Here is a 15,872-nt window from a genome sequence, read left to right on the forward strand (position 1 = left end):
TACACCACATGGACTGCAGCGGTTCAAGAAGGCAGCTCACCACCACCACCTTCTCAGTTAGGAATGGGCAATAAATGTTGGCCTTGCCAGCGCTACCCACAACTCACGAATGAGTAAATAAAAAATAAACTGTTGACGTTTCAAGTCCTCATGACCCTTCGAAGGGTCATGAGGACTCGAAACGTCAACTCTTTTCTTCTCCGCCGATGCTGCCAGACCTGCTGAGTTTTTCCAGGTAATTCTGTTTTTGTTTTGGATTTCCAGCATCCGCAGTTTTTTTGTTTTTATAAAAATAAACTGTGTTTATTGCTCTACATGAGCCTCCTACTTCACCTGTGGGTATACTTTTCCATATATAGATCCTTCTGTAGTGAATTTGAGTTTAGCGATAATCTCTCTCTCTCACAGATATGCCAGCCAAAGCTCTGGATTTGGGTGCGCTGACAGAGTTACTCAGCTCATCGGCAGCAAGAGTGGTTCCATAAAGTGACAGACTCATGACAGCACATAAAGCCTATTCAGCCCATCGAGTACATGCTGACTCCGAGAAGCAATCCAGTCAGTCCCATTCCCCCTGCTCCATTTCTCTAGCCCTGAAAGTTTATTTTCCTCAAATGCCCATCCAATTTCCTTTTGCAGTAATTCTCCATCTCCATGGCAACCCACCCTCCCCCCACCTTTTACAGGTAGCAAGTTCCAGGTCACAAGGTGTTGCATAAGAAAGTTCTTCCTCACATCCTCCCTGTACCTCCTGCCCACAGCCTTACACCTGTGATCCCTAGCCCCTGTACACCAGCTATTTTCTTTGTTCATGGGATGTCAACATCACTAGCTAGGCCAGCATTTATTGCCCATCTCCAATTGCCCATGTCTAAGAGTCAACCACATTGCTGTGGGTCTGGAGTCACATGTAGGCCAGACCAGGTAAGGATGGCAGATTTGCTTCCCTAAAACTAATGGGAACAGCTTTTCTTTTTCTACCTTGTACACCTCTATTAAATCTCTCCTCAATCTTCTTTGCTGCAAGGAAAATGACCCTGGCTTCTCCAACCTAACCTTGTAGCTAAAGTGCCTCATCCCTGGAACCCTCTCAGGTGCTCTATATTACTCTGGTCAATGGATCAGTGATTAAAGCATAAGTGGTGGCCATTTGGGCTCTTGTGAATGCTAGCTCTTTGAAAGAGCTCTCCATTAGTTCCAGCCCTCCTGTATGTTTGAAGGAGGCAAGTGCCATGGACAAAAGGTGGATGTGCTGTACTTGGATTTCCAGAAGGCATTTGATAAGGTGCCACATCAAAGGTTATTGCAGAAGATAAAAGCTCATGGTGTAGAGGGTGACATTGGTGTGGATGGAAGATTGGCTGGCTAACAGGAAGCAGAGTTGGCATAAATGGGTCTTTTTCAGGTTGGCAAGATATGACGAGTGGTGTGCCACAGGGATCAGTGCTGGGGCCTCAACTTTATACTATTTATTATAAATGATTTGGATGAAGGGACCAAAGGGATGGTTGCTAAATTTGTTGGTGACACAGAATGACACAGAAGTAAATTGTGAAGAGGGTGTAAGGGCAAAGTGACAGGTGAGTTGCAAAGGTCTGGCAAATGGAGTATAATGTGGGCGAAAATTGTTCATTTTGGCAGGAAGAATAAAAAAGCTTATCTAAAATTCAGAGGGATCTGGGTGTCCTAGAGCATAAATCACAAAAGGTTAGCATCCAGTTACAGGAGGTGATTAGGAAATCTAATAGAATGTTATCAGTTATTGTGGGGGGATTGATTACAACAGTGGGGAGTTTATGTTTCAGTTGTACAGGGCATTGGTGAGACCACATCTGGAGTATTGTGTACAGTGCTGGTTTCTTTATAAAGATGTAAATGTTTTAGAAGCAGTTCAGAGAAGGTTTACCAGGAAAGGGTGGGTTGTCTTATGAGGAAACGCTGGACAGGTTAGGCTTGTATCCACTGGAGTTTAGAAGTTAGAGGCGACTTAATTGAAACCTTTAAGATCCTGAGGGGTCTTGACAGGGTGGATGTGGAGAGGATGTTTCCTCTTGTGGGTGAATCTAGAACTAGAGGGTCACAGTTTAAAAATAAGGGGTCACTCATTTAAGACAGAGATGAGAGATTTTTTCTCTGTAGGTTGTCTTTGGAAGTCCCTTCCTCAAAAGGAAGCAGAGTTTTTGAATAATTTTAAGACAGCTAGCTAGATCCTTGATTAACAAGAGGGTGAAAGGCTATCGGGGGTAGGCAGGAATGTGGCGTTGAGGTTACATTCAGATCACCCATGATCTTATTGAATGGCAGAGCAGGCTCAAGGGGCTGAGTGGCCTACTCCTCAATCGTATGTTTGTATGTTCGTATGTTAAACTAACTGGCCTATAGTTTCCTGCTTTCCATCTGCCTCACTTTTTGAATAAAGGTGTTACACTTGCTATTTTCCAATCTAATGGCACCTTCCTTGAACCCGTCTCTTTCGAAAGGGCCAATGCTCACTTTGTTAACTTTTCTTATTTAAGTATCTATAGAAACTCTTACTATGCGTCTTTATATTTCTAGCTACCTTTCTCTCATATTCTAATTTTTCCCTCCTTATTAATCTTTTTGTCATTACTTGTTGTTCTTGAGATTCTGTCCAATCTTCTGGCCTACCACCCATCTTTGTGCAATTATATACTTTTTCTTTAAGTCTGATACGGTCTTTAAATATCTTTGTTAACCTTGGAATTTTAATCTGAATTACAGCTTCGGATTCCAGCAGCAAAATTATGGAAAGTTTTGCTAAGAGTGGATACTTGTGGAGAAGAGCATAACTAGAGCCAAAAGGGACTTCAGAAAAACGCCTTTACCCAAAGGGTTGTAAGAATGTGAAACTCACCTCCAGAGGGGAGTGTTTGATTAGAATAGTATAGATGCATTTAAGGGGAAACTAGAGAAGCATAGGAGGGAGAAGGGAAGAGGGTTAAATTTAGATGACCGATGGGAGGAGAATCTCAAGTGGAGCATCGCGGAATCTTTACAGTGCAAGAGGAGGCCATTTGGCCCATCGAGTCTGCACTGGCTCTCTGAAAGAACATTCTATCTAGTGCCCCGCCTTATCCCCATAACCTTGCATGTTCTTTCTTTTCAAATAGCCTTCAAATTCTCTTTTGAATACCTCAGTTGAACCTAGCTCCACCACCCTCTCAGGAAGTTTGTTCCAGACTCCAACCACCCTCTGGGTGAAAGAATATTTCTTCACATTTTTATTCCTTTTGCAAATTATTTTGAATCTGTGCCCTCTAGTTCTTGATGCCCTCTTGAGTGGGAACAGTTTCTCACTATTTACTCTGTCCATATCCCTCAGGATCTTGAATACCTATATCAAGACTCCTCTCAGCATTCCTTTCTCCAAGGACAACAGCCCCAACCTCGCCAATCTATCCTTATAGCTACAGTTCTTTATCCCTGGAATCATTCTTGTGAATCTCCTGTGTACTTTCTCCAATGCCTTCATATCCTTCCTCAATGTGCCCTATGGTGTCCAGAACTGGACGCAGTACTCTAGGTGAGGTCTCTAGAAGAGATGCAGGAACAGAGGGACCTCGGTGTATACGTACATAAGTCATTGAATATGGCAGTGCATGTTGAGAGAGCAGCTAATAAAGCATATAGTATCTTAGGCTTTATTAATAGGAACATTGAGAACAAGAATAAGGAGATCATGTTGAACTTGTATAAGACACTAGTTAGGCCTCATCTGGAGTACTGCATCCAATTCTGGGTGCCAATCTTGAGGAAGGATGTGAAGGCGTTGGAGAGAGTACAGAGGAAATTCACAAGAATGACTCCCGGGATGAAGAACTGTAGCTATGAGGATAGATTGGAGAATGTTTTCCTTGGAGAAAAGAGGGCTGAGAGAGGAGACTTGATAGAGGTATTGAGGATCCTGAGAGGTGAGGACGGTAAATAGTGAGAAACTGTTCCCACCCAAGAGAACATCAAGAACTAGTGGGCACAGATTCAGAATAATTGGTAAAAGGAGGTAATGTGATGTGAGGAAAAATATTTTCACCCAGAGGGTGACTGGAGTCAGGAACAAGTTTCAAGAAAGGGAGGTGGAGGCAGGTTCGATCGAGGTATTCAAAAGTGAATTGGAATGCCACCTGAAAAGAGAATATGCAAAGTTATGGGAATGAGGCAGGGGAGCGGGACTAGGTGCAATGCTCTTTCAGAGAGCCATTGCAGGCTTGATGGGCTGAAAGGCCTCCTCCTACACTGTAAAGATACTGTGATAGAAGAGTCACATTGGACTTGGAATGTTAACCATTAATTCTCTGCACAGATGCTGCCAGACTTGCTAAGTTTTTCCAGAACTTCCTGTTTTTATATTAAAAATCTACCAATATTAGTTTTAGTTGTTTGGTAGTACAGAATGTGAGCATTGCTGTAAAAAGGGATATGTCCAAGCTTTTCGTCTTGCACTCATCAGGACACTTCTCAAGAATACCAAATGTAATGGGAACAATTGATACTGTATGAGAAGAATGCACCAATTGATTGTGACTGATAGTTAACTGCCAAGCATCATTTGAAATTTAAACCAGGCAGCTTGACCCTGATTTGTCAAGGCATTGCTCTGAAGAGTGAGTCAGCGAATGGCTGTCACTTATTTTGTTTAGCTGAAACAGGTGCAATGTGTGTACATGTTCCATTTGTGTTACGATTGCATAGTAGCATCGTGAAGACCAATTTAAGATTGAGAGTGGGGCTCACTGTGTGGTGCCTTTGCTTGTATTGGAAGCTGCATATGTTAATACACAGGGCCCTGTTTTTTGCTGACAGAAAAACATGTACACAGGTTCCCCAAGCTCCCAGTTAATTTAAAAAAAAAGTGCAAGGCTTGAACATATTCCTTTTGTTTGCAGAGAATGGATCCGTGCATATGTCGCTTTTAGCAGGCATAAGTAAACTACATTTCGAACTCAGCTGATTTCTTTAAACCCGTTCTTAGTGCACCTATTAGCACGCTCAGTGTTGTTTAGTAAGTGCTGCCCAATTGTGGAATCACATCCAACACGTATGAAGCAGACAAAAACCAAGCCATTCTCCATGAGGTGTGTGATCCTTTGGTTAAGAAAACATGACCTTCTGAATTCTTTGCTCTAGCACACAGTTGTGCAAAGGTGGCTTACAGAATTGTACAGCACATGAAGACCATTCGACCCATCATGCCTATGAAAGTGCAACCCAATTAGTCCCACTCCCCTGCTTTAACCCCATAATCTTGCATAACCTTCCTTTTTAGGTATTGATCCATTTCCCTTTAGAAATGTTACATTGAATCTGCTTCCACTGCACTTTCGAGATCACAACAATTGGTTTGTGCCAATTATTTTAACCTGTCTCCTTTGGTTAATGATCATCCGGCCACTGCTGAGAGTTTCTTCCTATGTACTCTTATCAAAATCCCTTATAACTGAAACACTTCTTATTAAATCTCGCCTTAACCTTCTCTGCTCTAAGGAGAACAACCCCAATTCTTCACATGACTGAAGTCCCTCATCCCTGGTACCATCCTAGTAAATAGGAACCTAAGGATTTAGGAGCAGGACTAGGCCATTCGGCCCTTTGAGCCTGATCTGCCATTCAATAAGATCATGACAGATCTGCTTGTGGTCACATCTCCACTTTTCCATCTGCCCCCCACCCCAATGACCCTTAACTCGCTTGTCTATCAAAAATCTGTCTAATGCAGCTCTGAAAAAATTCAATGACTCATTGAAATTGAAATGTAAATCTCCTCTGCACCTCCGCAAAGCCCTGGCATCCTTGCTGAAGGGTGACAGCCAGAACTGGAAGCATCACTCCAACTGAGGCTATGGGCAGGTTTAGATTCAGAAATGGCACTGGCATCCAACAGGGATAAACTCCAACCATTGAAATATTAGTGCACTTACTGGGTTTGATCTGTCCTTATTACTGTAGCTTACACAGATCTGAGTAAAATAAATAAGTCCAGAATAATCAATACTCTCTAAAATCACCAAGTTTACTGCTGACTTTCTCCTCCGCTGACCATTTAGTACCCAAATGTGCAAATGCAAAATGGTGCATCCAGTTGAAAGTGGTCTCGTGGTGCAGTGGGTGGCATCCCTAGGAGCCTGAAGCCCTGGGTTCGAGTCCCATCCCGGGACTTGATGGCCAATGAAGGTGTGTTCATAAAACATGGCCAAACAGGCTGAGTATCAACCTGCGAATCCTTCCAACACACGCCAATGGCAGGCGGTAAGACAGGGAGAGATTCCAGGTCAGCCATGTGATGCAAAGAGTGTTGGAGCCTCTACCATAGTTCCAGACTACAACATGCGTCTAAAGTGCAGGTTGCCACAGCAACTTGGACCCCATGGGGAGAATTTTCTCCCTGTTGGACGTGGAGCCAATTAAGGCCCGCCTAGCGTGATGCGCACCCAGTAGCGCTCAGCGCTCCCTGTGCGGGCGGGGGGAGAGGTGGGCATGCACGAGAAAGAGCGCAGAAATCTCCCTGAGGCACAGAGCTTCCTCGGAGCTTAAGTTCAGTTTTAAAGTTCAAAATAAAATTAAAAATCATTTACCTGTGGCCCCTCATGTGACAGTGTCACATGACTTGGGACGTGTTAACGAAATGTTTAAAAAATATTTATTAATTTAATAAACCCTTCATGAAACCTCATCCCACCCGTGGATGAGGTTTCATGAAAAATGCGAAGGTTGCCTGTGCGCCAACCTTAAGATTGATCAGGCAGCTCTGGCAAATTGGTTTATTAATGGCCTTTTACAGTTCAGCGGACACGCAGCCAACTCCTGTGTGCACCTGCCGAACGAAAGATCGGAACGACGCGCAGTGATGTTGGGACACACGCCCCATGTCCCCACCCGTCGTTTTACATGTGGGCCTGCGGGTTCCGCTCCCACCACCAACCCGGAAACTCTGCCCCCCCCCCCCCCCCGCCCCCCCCCCCCCACCGTGTGAACTGTAACTTACATCACTGCTTCCAGTCAGATCGGTTTGAAAACTGGTTTCTTTTTAAATCGCCTGACACCAGTTTGCATTTGCACATTTGGGTACTGAATGGTCAGCGGAGGAGAAAGTCAGCAGTAAACTTGGTGATTTTAGAGAGTATTGATTATTCTGGACTTATTTATTTTACTCAGACCTGTGTAAGCTACAGTAATAAGGACAGACCAAACCCAGTAAGTGCACTAATATTTCAATGGTTGGAGTTTATCCCTGTTGGATGCCAGTGCCATTTCTGAATCTAAACCTGCCCATAGCCTCAGTTGGAGTGATGTTTCCAGTTCTGGCTGTCACCCTTCAGCAAGGATGCCAGGGCTTTGCGGAGGTGCAGAGAGATTTACATTTCAATTTCAATGAGTCATTGAATTTTTTCAGAGCTGCATTAGACAGATTTTTGATAGACAAGCGAGTTAAGGGTCATAGGGGTGGGGTGGGGGGAAAAGTGGAGATGTGACCACAAGCAGATCCGTCATGATCTTATTGAATGGCAGATCAGGCTCAAAGGGCCGAATGGCCTAGTCCTGCTCCTAAATCCTTAGGTTCCTATTTACTAGGATGGTACCAGGGATGAGGGACTTCAGTCATGTGAAGAACTGGGGTTGTTCTCCTTAGAGCAGAGAAGGTTAAGGCGAGATTTAATAAGAAGTGTTTCAGTTATAAGGGATTTTGATAAGAGTACATAGGAAGAAATTCTCAGCGGTGGCCGGATGATCATTAACCAAAGGAGACAGGTTAAAATAATTGGCACAAACCAGTTGTTGTGATCTCGAAAGGGCAGTGGAAGCAGATTCAATGTAACATTTCTAAAGGGAAATGGATCAATACCTAAAAAGGAAGGTTTTGCAAGACTATGGGGTTAGAGCAGGGGAGTGGGACTAATTGGGTTGTATTTTCACAGGCATGATGGGTCGAATGGTCTTCATGTGCTGTACGATTCTGTAAGCCACCTTCGCACAACTGTGTGCTAGAGCAAAGAATTCAGAAGGTCATGTTATCTTAACCAAAGGATCACACACCTCATGGAGGATGGCTTGGTTTTTGTCTGCTTCATATGTATGCCCCATGAACCAAGGGACTCGAACAATCCCACCCACATTCCCATTAGTGAACAGAAAATGCAGGGTGATGACATTACTACATGTTCTGAATCAAGACTTGTCAGCCAGTAAGGCAATGGTATTAAGTATAGCGCCATTTTTTTTACTACTAGATGTGATTTCACAATTGGGCAGCACTTACTAAACAACCTGGAGCGCGCTAATAGGTGCACTAAGAATGGGTTTAAAGAAATCAGCTGAACTCGAATTATAGTTTACTTACGCCTGCTAAAAGCGACATATGCACGGATCCATTCTCTGCAAACAAAAGGAATATGTTCAAACCTTGCACCTTTTTTCCAATTACCCGGGAGCTTGGGGAACCTGTGTACATGTTTTTCTGTCTGCAAAGAACAGGGCCCTGTGTATTAATATATGTAGCTTCCAGAACAAGCTAAGGCACCTCACAGTGAGCCCCACTCGCAATCTTAAATTGGTTTTCACGATGCTACTATGCAATCGTAACACAAATGGAACATGTACACACATTGCACCTGTTTCAGCTAAACAAAATAAGTGACAGCCATTCGCTGACTCACTCTTCAGAGCAATGCCTTGACAAATCAGGGTCAAGCTGCCTGGTTTAAATTTCAAATGATGCTTGGCAGTTAACTATCAGTCACAATCAATTGGTGCATTTTCCATGGCAACGCCTCAGAGTCCACTTGCCAACCAATCAACACTCTCTTCTCAAGCAGTATCAATTGTTCCCTTTACACTTGGTAATCTTGTGAAGTGTCCTCATGAGTGCAAGACGAAAAGCTTGGACATATCCCTTTTTACAGCAAAGCTCACATTCTGTACTACCAAACAACTAAAACTAATATTGGTAGATTTTTAATATAAAAACAGGAAGTTCTGGAAAAACTCAGCAAGTCTGGCAGCATCCGTGCAGAGAATTAGCGGTTAACATTCCGAGTCCAATGTGACTCAGTATCTTTACAGTATAGGAGGAGGCCATTCAGCCCATCCAGCCTGCATTGGCTCTCTGAAAGAGCATTCCACTTAGTCCACTCCCCTGCCTTATCCCTGTAACCTTGCACATTCTCTCTTTTCAGGTAACAATCCAATTCCCTTTTGAATACCTCAATTGAACCTGCCTCCACCACCCTTTCAGAAAGTTTGTTCCTGACTCCAACCACCCTCTGGGTGAAAATATTTTTCCTCACATCACATTTACACCTTTTGCCAATTATTTTGAATCTGTGCCCTCTAGTTCTTGATGTTCTCACTATTTACCCTGTCCATACCCCTCAGAATCTTGAATACCTCCATCAAGTCTCCTCTCAGCCTTCTTTCCTCCACAGAAAACAGTCCAACCTCTCCAATCTATCCTCATTGTTACAGTTCTTCATCCTGGGAATCATTCTTGTGAATCTCCTCTGTACTCTCTTCAATGCCTTCACATCCTTCCTCAAGTATGGCGCCCAGAACTGGACACAGTATTCCAGATGAGACCTAACTAGTGTCTTACACATGTTGCATGTGACCTCTTTACCCTTGCACTCAACGCTCCTATTGATAAAGCCTAATATACTATTTGCTTTATTAGCTGCTCTCTCAACATGTCCTGCCATCTTCAGTGACCTATGTGTATATACATTGAGGTCCCTCTGTTCCTGCACCTCCTTTAGAGGCTCTCCCTTTATTTTATACTGTCTCACTATATCTTTCCTGCCAAGATGAATCACCTCACACTTCCCTGCATTGAGCTTCATCTGCCACCTATCTGCCCAACCCACCAATATGTCTATGTCCTTTTGAAGTTGAAGACTATCCCCATCACAGTTGACAACATTTCCAATCTTCGAATCATCTGCAAATTTTGAAATCATGCCCTGCACACCACAGTGTAGGTCATTAATATACATCAGGAAGAGCAAGGGTCCCAACACTGACCCCTGAGGAACTCTACTACAAGCCTTCCTCCAATCTGGAAAACAACCATTTATCACTACTGTTTCCTGTCACTCAACCAATTTCTTATCCAAGTGCCTATTTTCCCTTTTATTCCAGGAGCTAGAATTTTGCTCACAAGTCTGTTGTGTGGCGCTGTCTCAAATGCCCTTTGAAAATCCATGTACACCACATCAACAGCTTTTCCCTTATCAACCTTCCCTGTTACCTCCTCAAAAAACTCCAGCAAGTTAGTGAACTTCTTCTTCAATAGATATTTTGTTAGGTATGGGGATTAGGGATAACAGAACGAAGGCAGGTAGACAGAGTTAAGATTCAGATCAGCCATGGTCTTACTGGGGGGCCGAATAGGCTCGGGAGCTGAATGGCCTCCTCCTGTTCCTGTGTTTCTAAATCAGACAGAATCTTAGACAGATGAGGTCCTGGCTTGTTGATGCCATGTTTGGCCAGGGGCTTGTCAGTGCCAAAGCTGCCACCTGACACATGAAGAAGGTGCACTGGCAAAGAGCAGTTGGCACTTCCTTTGGTTCATTCTGGGGTTGGCAACCCTCCAGGATTGGCCTAGAGCCTCTAGGATCCCAGGGTGCATTAAACAAAGTTTTTTTTATATTTGCTTCAAACATTTTCACTTATTAGTTCTAAATGTATTGGAGACAGGAGTTAAAAAGGGATGTTTCACTAGTGGCCATGATTAAATCCATTAGCTATCAAAGCATTTGCTCTTTTTCCAACTGGCAGTCTAACCAGAGAATGGACCAATGGCAGGGGTGGAAAGTCATGTGATGAATCCTCCCGGAATTCACCCAACTGCAGTTGGCAACCATAATCCAGACTACAGCAGCTACTGGACGGCAGGATAAAAATGGAACAAGACCAGTAAAAGGCAATTCTACCGAGATCCATCACCCTCTCCTTTGCTAGACTTTCAGGCTTTGAACAGATTGTGCAGACGCTGAATCCGAAGGATTTTGTGCGCACTGGACAAGGAATACAGTCTACCTGGACTGCAGCGGTTCAAGAAGGCAGCTCACCCCCACCTTCTCAAGAGCAATTAGGGATGGGCAATAAATGCTGGCCCAGCCAGTGAAGCCCACATCCCATGAAAGACTTATCAAAAAACCTGGTGACTCCTGCTGTAAGGATAGAGATCAGGTTGACTAGCTGCGACCAGGCTTGTTGATGCCATGTTTGGCCAGGGGGTTGTCAGTGCCAAAGCTGCCACCTGACACGTGAAGCCGTGAGACTACAGTGAGCTGTCTAATAGCTCAGCTGCATCATGGAGTACAGGAATGCCACTCAGTTGCTGGGACGGTGGGTCACCTTGACGTTTAGCTGATCTCAGCTCAGAGATAGTGGGTAAGACTGAGGCTTCCTGTACTCCAAGGGCAGGCAGGAGATGTTCTCACTCCCTTGTATTTTCTATGAATTCCCTTTACACAGAGAACCCTTCCTTGGCAGCGTGGGATGTACCCGAGGGGTTTCAGCTATGTGGAGAGACATGGGAAACTGGGATTGTTGTCCTTTAGAGTGGAGGAGATTAATGGGAGATTTAACAAAGGAATTCAATTTATGCTAGAGTAAATAAAATTAAACTCTTTCCCCTGACCAGACGATCGGTACAGGACAAAGATTTCAAACGGTTGGTTTAAAAAGAGCCATGGGGGAAGACGAGGTATTTGTTTTACACATTGAGTTGCTCTGGCTCTGGGACTGCCTGAAAGGACGGTGGAAGCAGGAGTAGGGTTATACCGACCCTGATATTTCCCCGTCTGACATTTTCTGCCCCTAGGCAGGTCCAAGCTGCAGCACTGCAACCTCCACATGGGTCGGGTGAGGAAGCAGGTCCCAAATCTACTCCAGAAGGAATGGGGATCAAATCCTGTACTGTTAGCACCAATCTGATCTACACCAGCTGTCCAACTAACTGCACCACACCCACCCACCTCCCCAAGGGAGTCAGAGTTGCTGTGGCAACCTGCACTTTTCCATTCATGCTGTAGGCTGGAGCTATGGATAGTGATGGTAGAGGCTCCAATGTTCTTTCCATCACATGGCTGACCAGCAATCTCTCCCACTCTTACTGCCTGCCGTTGGCGTGTGTTGAAGGATTTATAAGTTAATACTCAGCCTGTTTAGCTGCGTTATGAACCTTCCTTGGCCATCAAACCCTGCGGTGGGACTGGAACCCAGATTTTCCAGCTCAGAGGGCAGGGACACTACCCAATGCACCACAGGACCTGGTATCACCTGCTGTTTACGAAGTGCAATAGTTATGCTCAGACTAAAAGCCCACAAGCACATGTTAATAAGAATCAAGCCAGTTGATGAAGTCAAAACTAAGACACAGGGTTTTTGTTTATTGAGAGTTTATTGACTTGTTCAGTCTCACAACTCTCCTCCCACACAACCCAGTGTCCCAGCTGTCCCCTATTTATAGCCTCTTTTTAAGTGCATAAACAAAAGCAAATGGTCAGTAAAACACAATAGCCAAAGAGGGGGTGACAGCCCCTGGTGGGCACTGTAATTAAAACAAAATGTCAAAGGAAGCCTATAAAATCAAATCAAAATGTTGTCACTGGGAGAGATGATGCACCCCAGCCGGTGTGGTGCCCAATGTTTGTGGAAGGCTTCGAGCATGCTGGTGAGCACCATGTGCTCCCTCTCCAGGGTCACCCAGCCGTCTGTTGTTGCGTTAAAGGGGCAGACAGTCAGGCCGAACGACCCTCTGGACCTCCTACTGCCTGGAGCTGTTAATGGGCACCTTGGCCAGGCTCAGGAGCGGCTTACGAGGAGGTCCTCCTCCCCCCACCCTCCACTCCGCACCGGGTGGTCCCCTACTTAAATGTGCTCAGTCTACGTAATTAAACAATTCACCTGTGCCTCCTAACAATATAATTCCACTAACTGCACAAACTGAAAATAAACAAAATCTTTTTATCACTGTTCTTCATACTCTTTTTGATGTGGAAGTTAATTTCAATGGTAGAGCAAAGAATTTGTTTTCAATTAAGTTGAACATTAAGAGTATATAATTTTACTGTGCTTAATATGCCCTATGTTCAGTTTTCATATGCAAACACAGAGCCATATAGGTAAACAGCAGAATTGTGTGACCTTTTAGCAGGTGGGGGTCACAGAACAGAGCTAAACAAGCTCTAAAGAACATAAAAGGATTCATCTTCACTAAGTCACATGAAATGATTACAGCACTCTCCTCTATTGTGACGAGGTATTTGATAGCGCTGTGTCCCTGTGTCTCAGGAATCCAGCACTTCTTGCCTCTTTTTATCCAGCCAACATGGTTGGAAAATAAGATGGAGGCAGGCAAACTCCTTAAATGCTTTCAGCAAACCAAGAGTGGATTGGTTTCCCATCTGCCTTGGTTAGAAATAGAAGTTGGGCAGGTTTGAGGTAGGTTGGAATTAGATTGAAATTTTTAACATTTTAACTTCCCACTCAATCCAAGTGTGCCATTTGTGGAGTTCATGTTACTCACAAGGCCTACAGCACAGAAACAGGCCATTCAGCCCAGCACTCAATGCCGGTGCTGTACACGAAACTCCTCCCAGCCCTCTTCATCGAATTCCATTAGTGTATCATTAATTTAATTTCTCCATATTGTACTTATCCAACTGCCACTTAAAAGCAACTTTATTTAATAGCAACTTTCAAACGGGAATTACAAAAATATTTTAAAATAATTTTAATACAGAGAATCACAGATTCATAGAATTGTTACAATTAGAAGGAGGCCATTTGACCCATCGTGAATGTATTGGCTCTCCGAATAAGTAACTCACCTAGTGCCATTTCCCCATGTTCTCCTCGTAACCCTGCACGTTCTACCATTTCAGATAACAGTCTAATTCTCTTTTGGATGCCTCGATTGAACCTGCCTCCACCACACTGTCAGGCAGCGCAGTCCAGAGCTTAACCCCTCACTGTGTGAGAAAGATTTTCCTCACATTACTTTGTTTTCTTTTACTAATTTTGCTTTCACTCTGTGCCCTCTCACTCTCGATCCTTCCACCAATGGGACAGTTTCTCCCTATCTACTCTGTCCAGACCCTTGTGATTTTGAATCCTTCTATCAAATCTCCTCTCAATCTTTCCTCCAAGGAAAATAGTCCCAACTTCTCCAATTTATCTTCATAGCTGAAGTTCCTCATCCTTGGAACCATTCTGGTGAATCTTTTCTGCTCTCTCTCCAATGCCTTCACATCCTTCCTAAAGCGCGGATCCCAGAACTGGACACAATACTCCAACTGAGACCAAACTAATGTCTTAAACAAGTTTAACATAACCTCCTTGCTCTTGGACTCCATGCCCCTATTAATAAAGCCCAGGATACTGTCTGCTTTATTAATTGCGCTCTCAATGCGTCCTGTGTGAAGTGTGAGGTGATGCATTTTGGCAGAAGGGATAGAGAGAGGCAAATATAGGCTAAACGGCACAATTCTAAAGGGTGCAAGAGGAACCCCGGAGTGCACATACACAAATCTACGAAGTTGGCAGTACATATTGAGAGAGTGGTTAGCAAAGCATAAATAGAGGCATTGAGTACAAAAACGGAGATTATGCTGAACCTTTATAAAGCTCTGGTTAGCCCCCAGTCCTGGTCACCACAGTTCAGGGAATATGTGAAGGCCATTGGGAGGGTGCAGAGGAGATTTACCAGAACGGTTCCAGGGATGAGGGATTTTAGCTGCCGGGTTAGGTTGGAGAAGCTGGGATTGTTCTCCTTGGAACAAAGGGGATTGAACGAAGATTTGATAGAGGTGTACAAGATTGTGACAGAATTAGATAAGTTGCCAAGGGAAAACTGTTTCCATTAGCTGAGAGTACAAGGGTCAGGAGGCATGGATTTAAGATTTGGGGCATGAGATACAGGAGACGGGGATGTGAGGGAGAACTTTTTAATATAGTGAGTCGTAATGGCCTGGAACTGACTGACCATGAGGGTGGACGAAGTGGAGACGATGAACGATTTCTAAAGGAAACTGGATGGGCACTCAAGGGAAATAAACTTGCTGGGCTCCGGGCTAGGGCGATGCAATGGAAAGCCCAAACTGTGACCAAACCTGAGCCTCAGGCTTCATCAGCTTAGCCCAGAGATCTGGGAACACCAATCGGGCATCAAGGAGACAGCTCCCTGGCTCGCCGAGGTACATTAAACCAGGTGCCGCACCAGCAGCGGTTCCTGGTAAGACCTAGGAGGGAGGAGGACAGGTTGGGGGTTTGGAGAGGTGGTAATGTGAACTGAATAGTGCTGTAGAATAGTAGAGCATCTCTGGTGGCCTCTGACCTTCTCTTAAAGACCATTGACGAGGCTGCTGAAGACGTGCGAAACCAATAAAACTGGGAAAGGACCACGAACTCTGTCCTCCATCATAATCCTCTTTTTTAATCCAATTTAATTTTCCTCAACACCATGTCGCCCACCCCCACCTCCCACAGGGCCACCTGACATGTTGTGCTTTCACAGAGAATCACCCTTGTTCTGCTATTAACACATTCTGCTATCTTACCTTTACGCCACTATCAGCACCTTCTTTGGTCTTTACCACTACCATTGACACCCCCTTTGCCCTGTGCCCATGACATCTTTGTCAATCTCTCCTCAGCTCCCACCAATCCCTGACCTTCTATCTTGCTCCACCTGCCACACCCCCTCTTAAATGGTATAAAATCCATCGCATTTCTACTTCTCTTTAGTTCTGAAGTCATATGGACTCGAAACGTTAACTCTGTTTCTCTCTCCACAGATGTTGCCAGACCTGCTGTGTTTTCCAGCATTTTCTGTTTTTATTGGAAGTGACTGGTAC

Source organism: Carcharodon carcharias, chromosome 31, assembly GCF_017639515.1.
Source record: "Carcharodon carcharias isolate sCarCar2 chromosome 31, sCarCar2.pri, whole genome shotgun sequence".
Lineage (NCBI taxonomy): Eukaryota > Metazoa > Chordata > Chondrichthyes > Lamniformes > Lamnidae > Carcharodon > Carcharodon carcharias.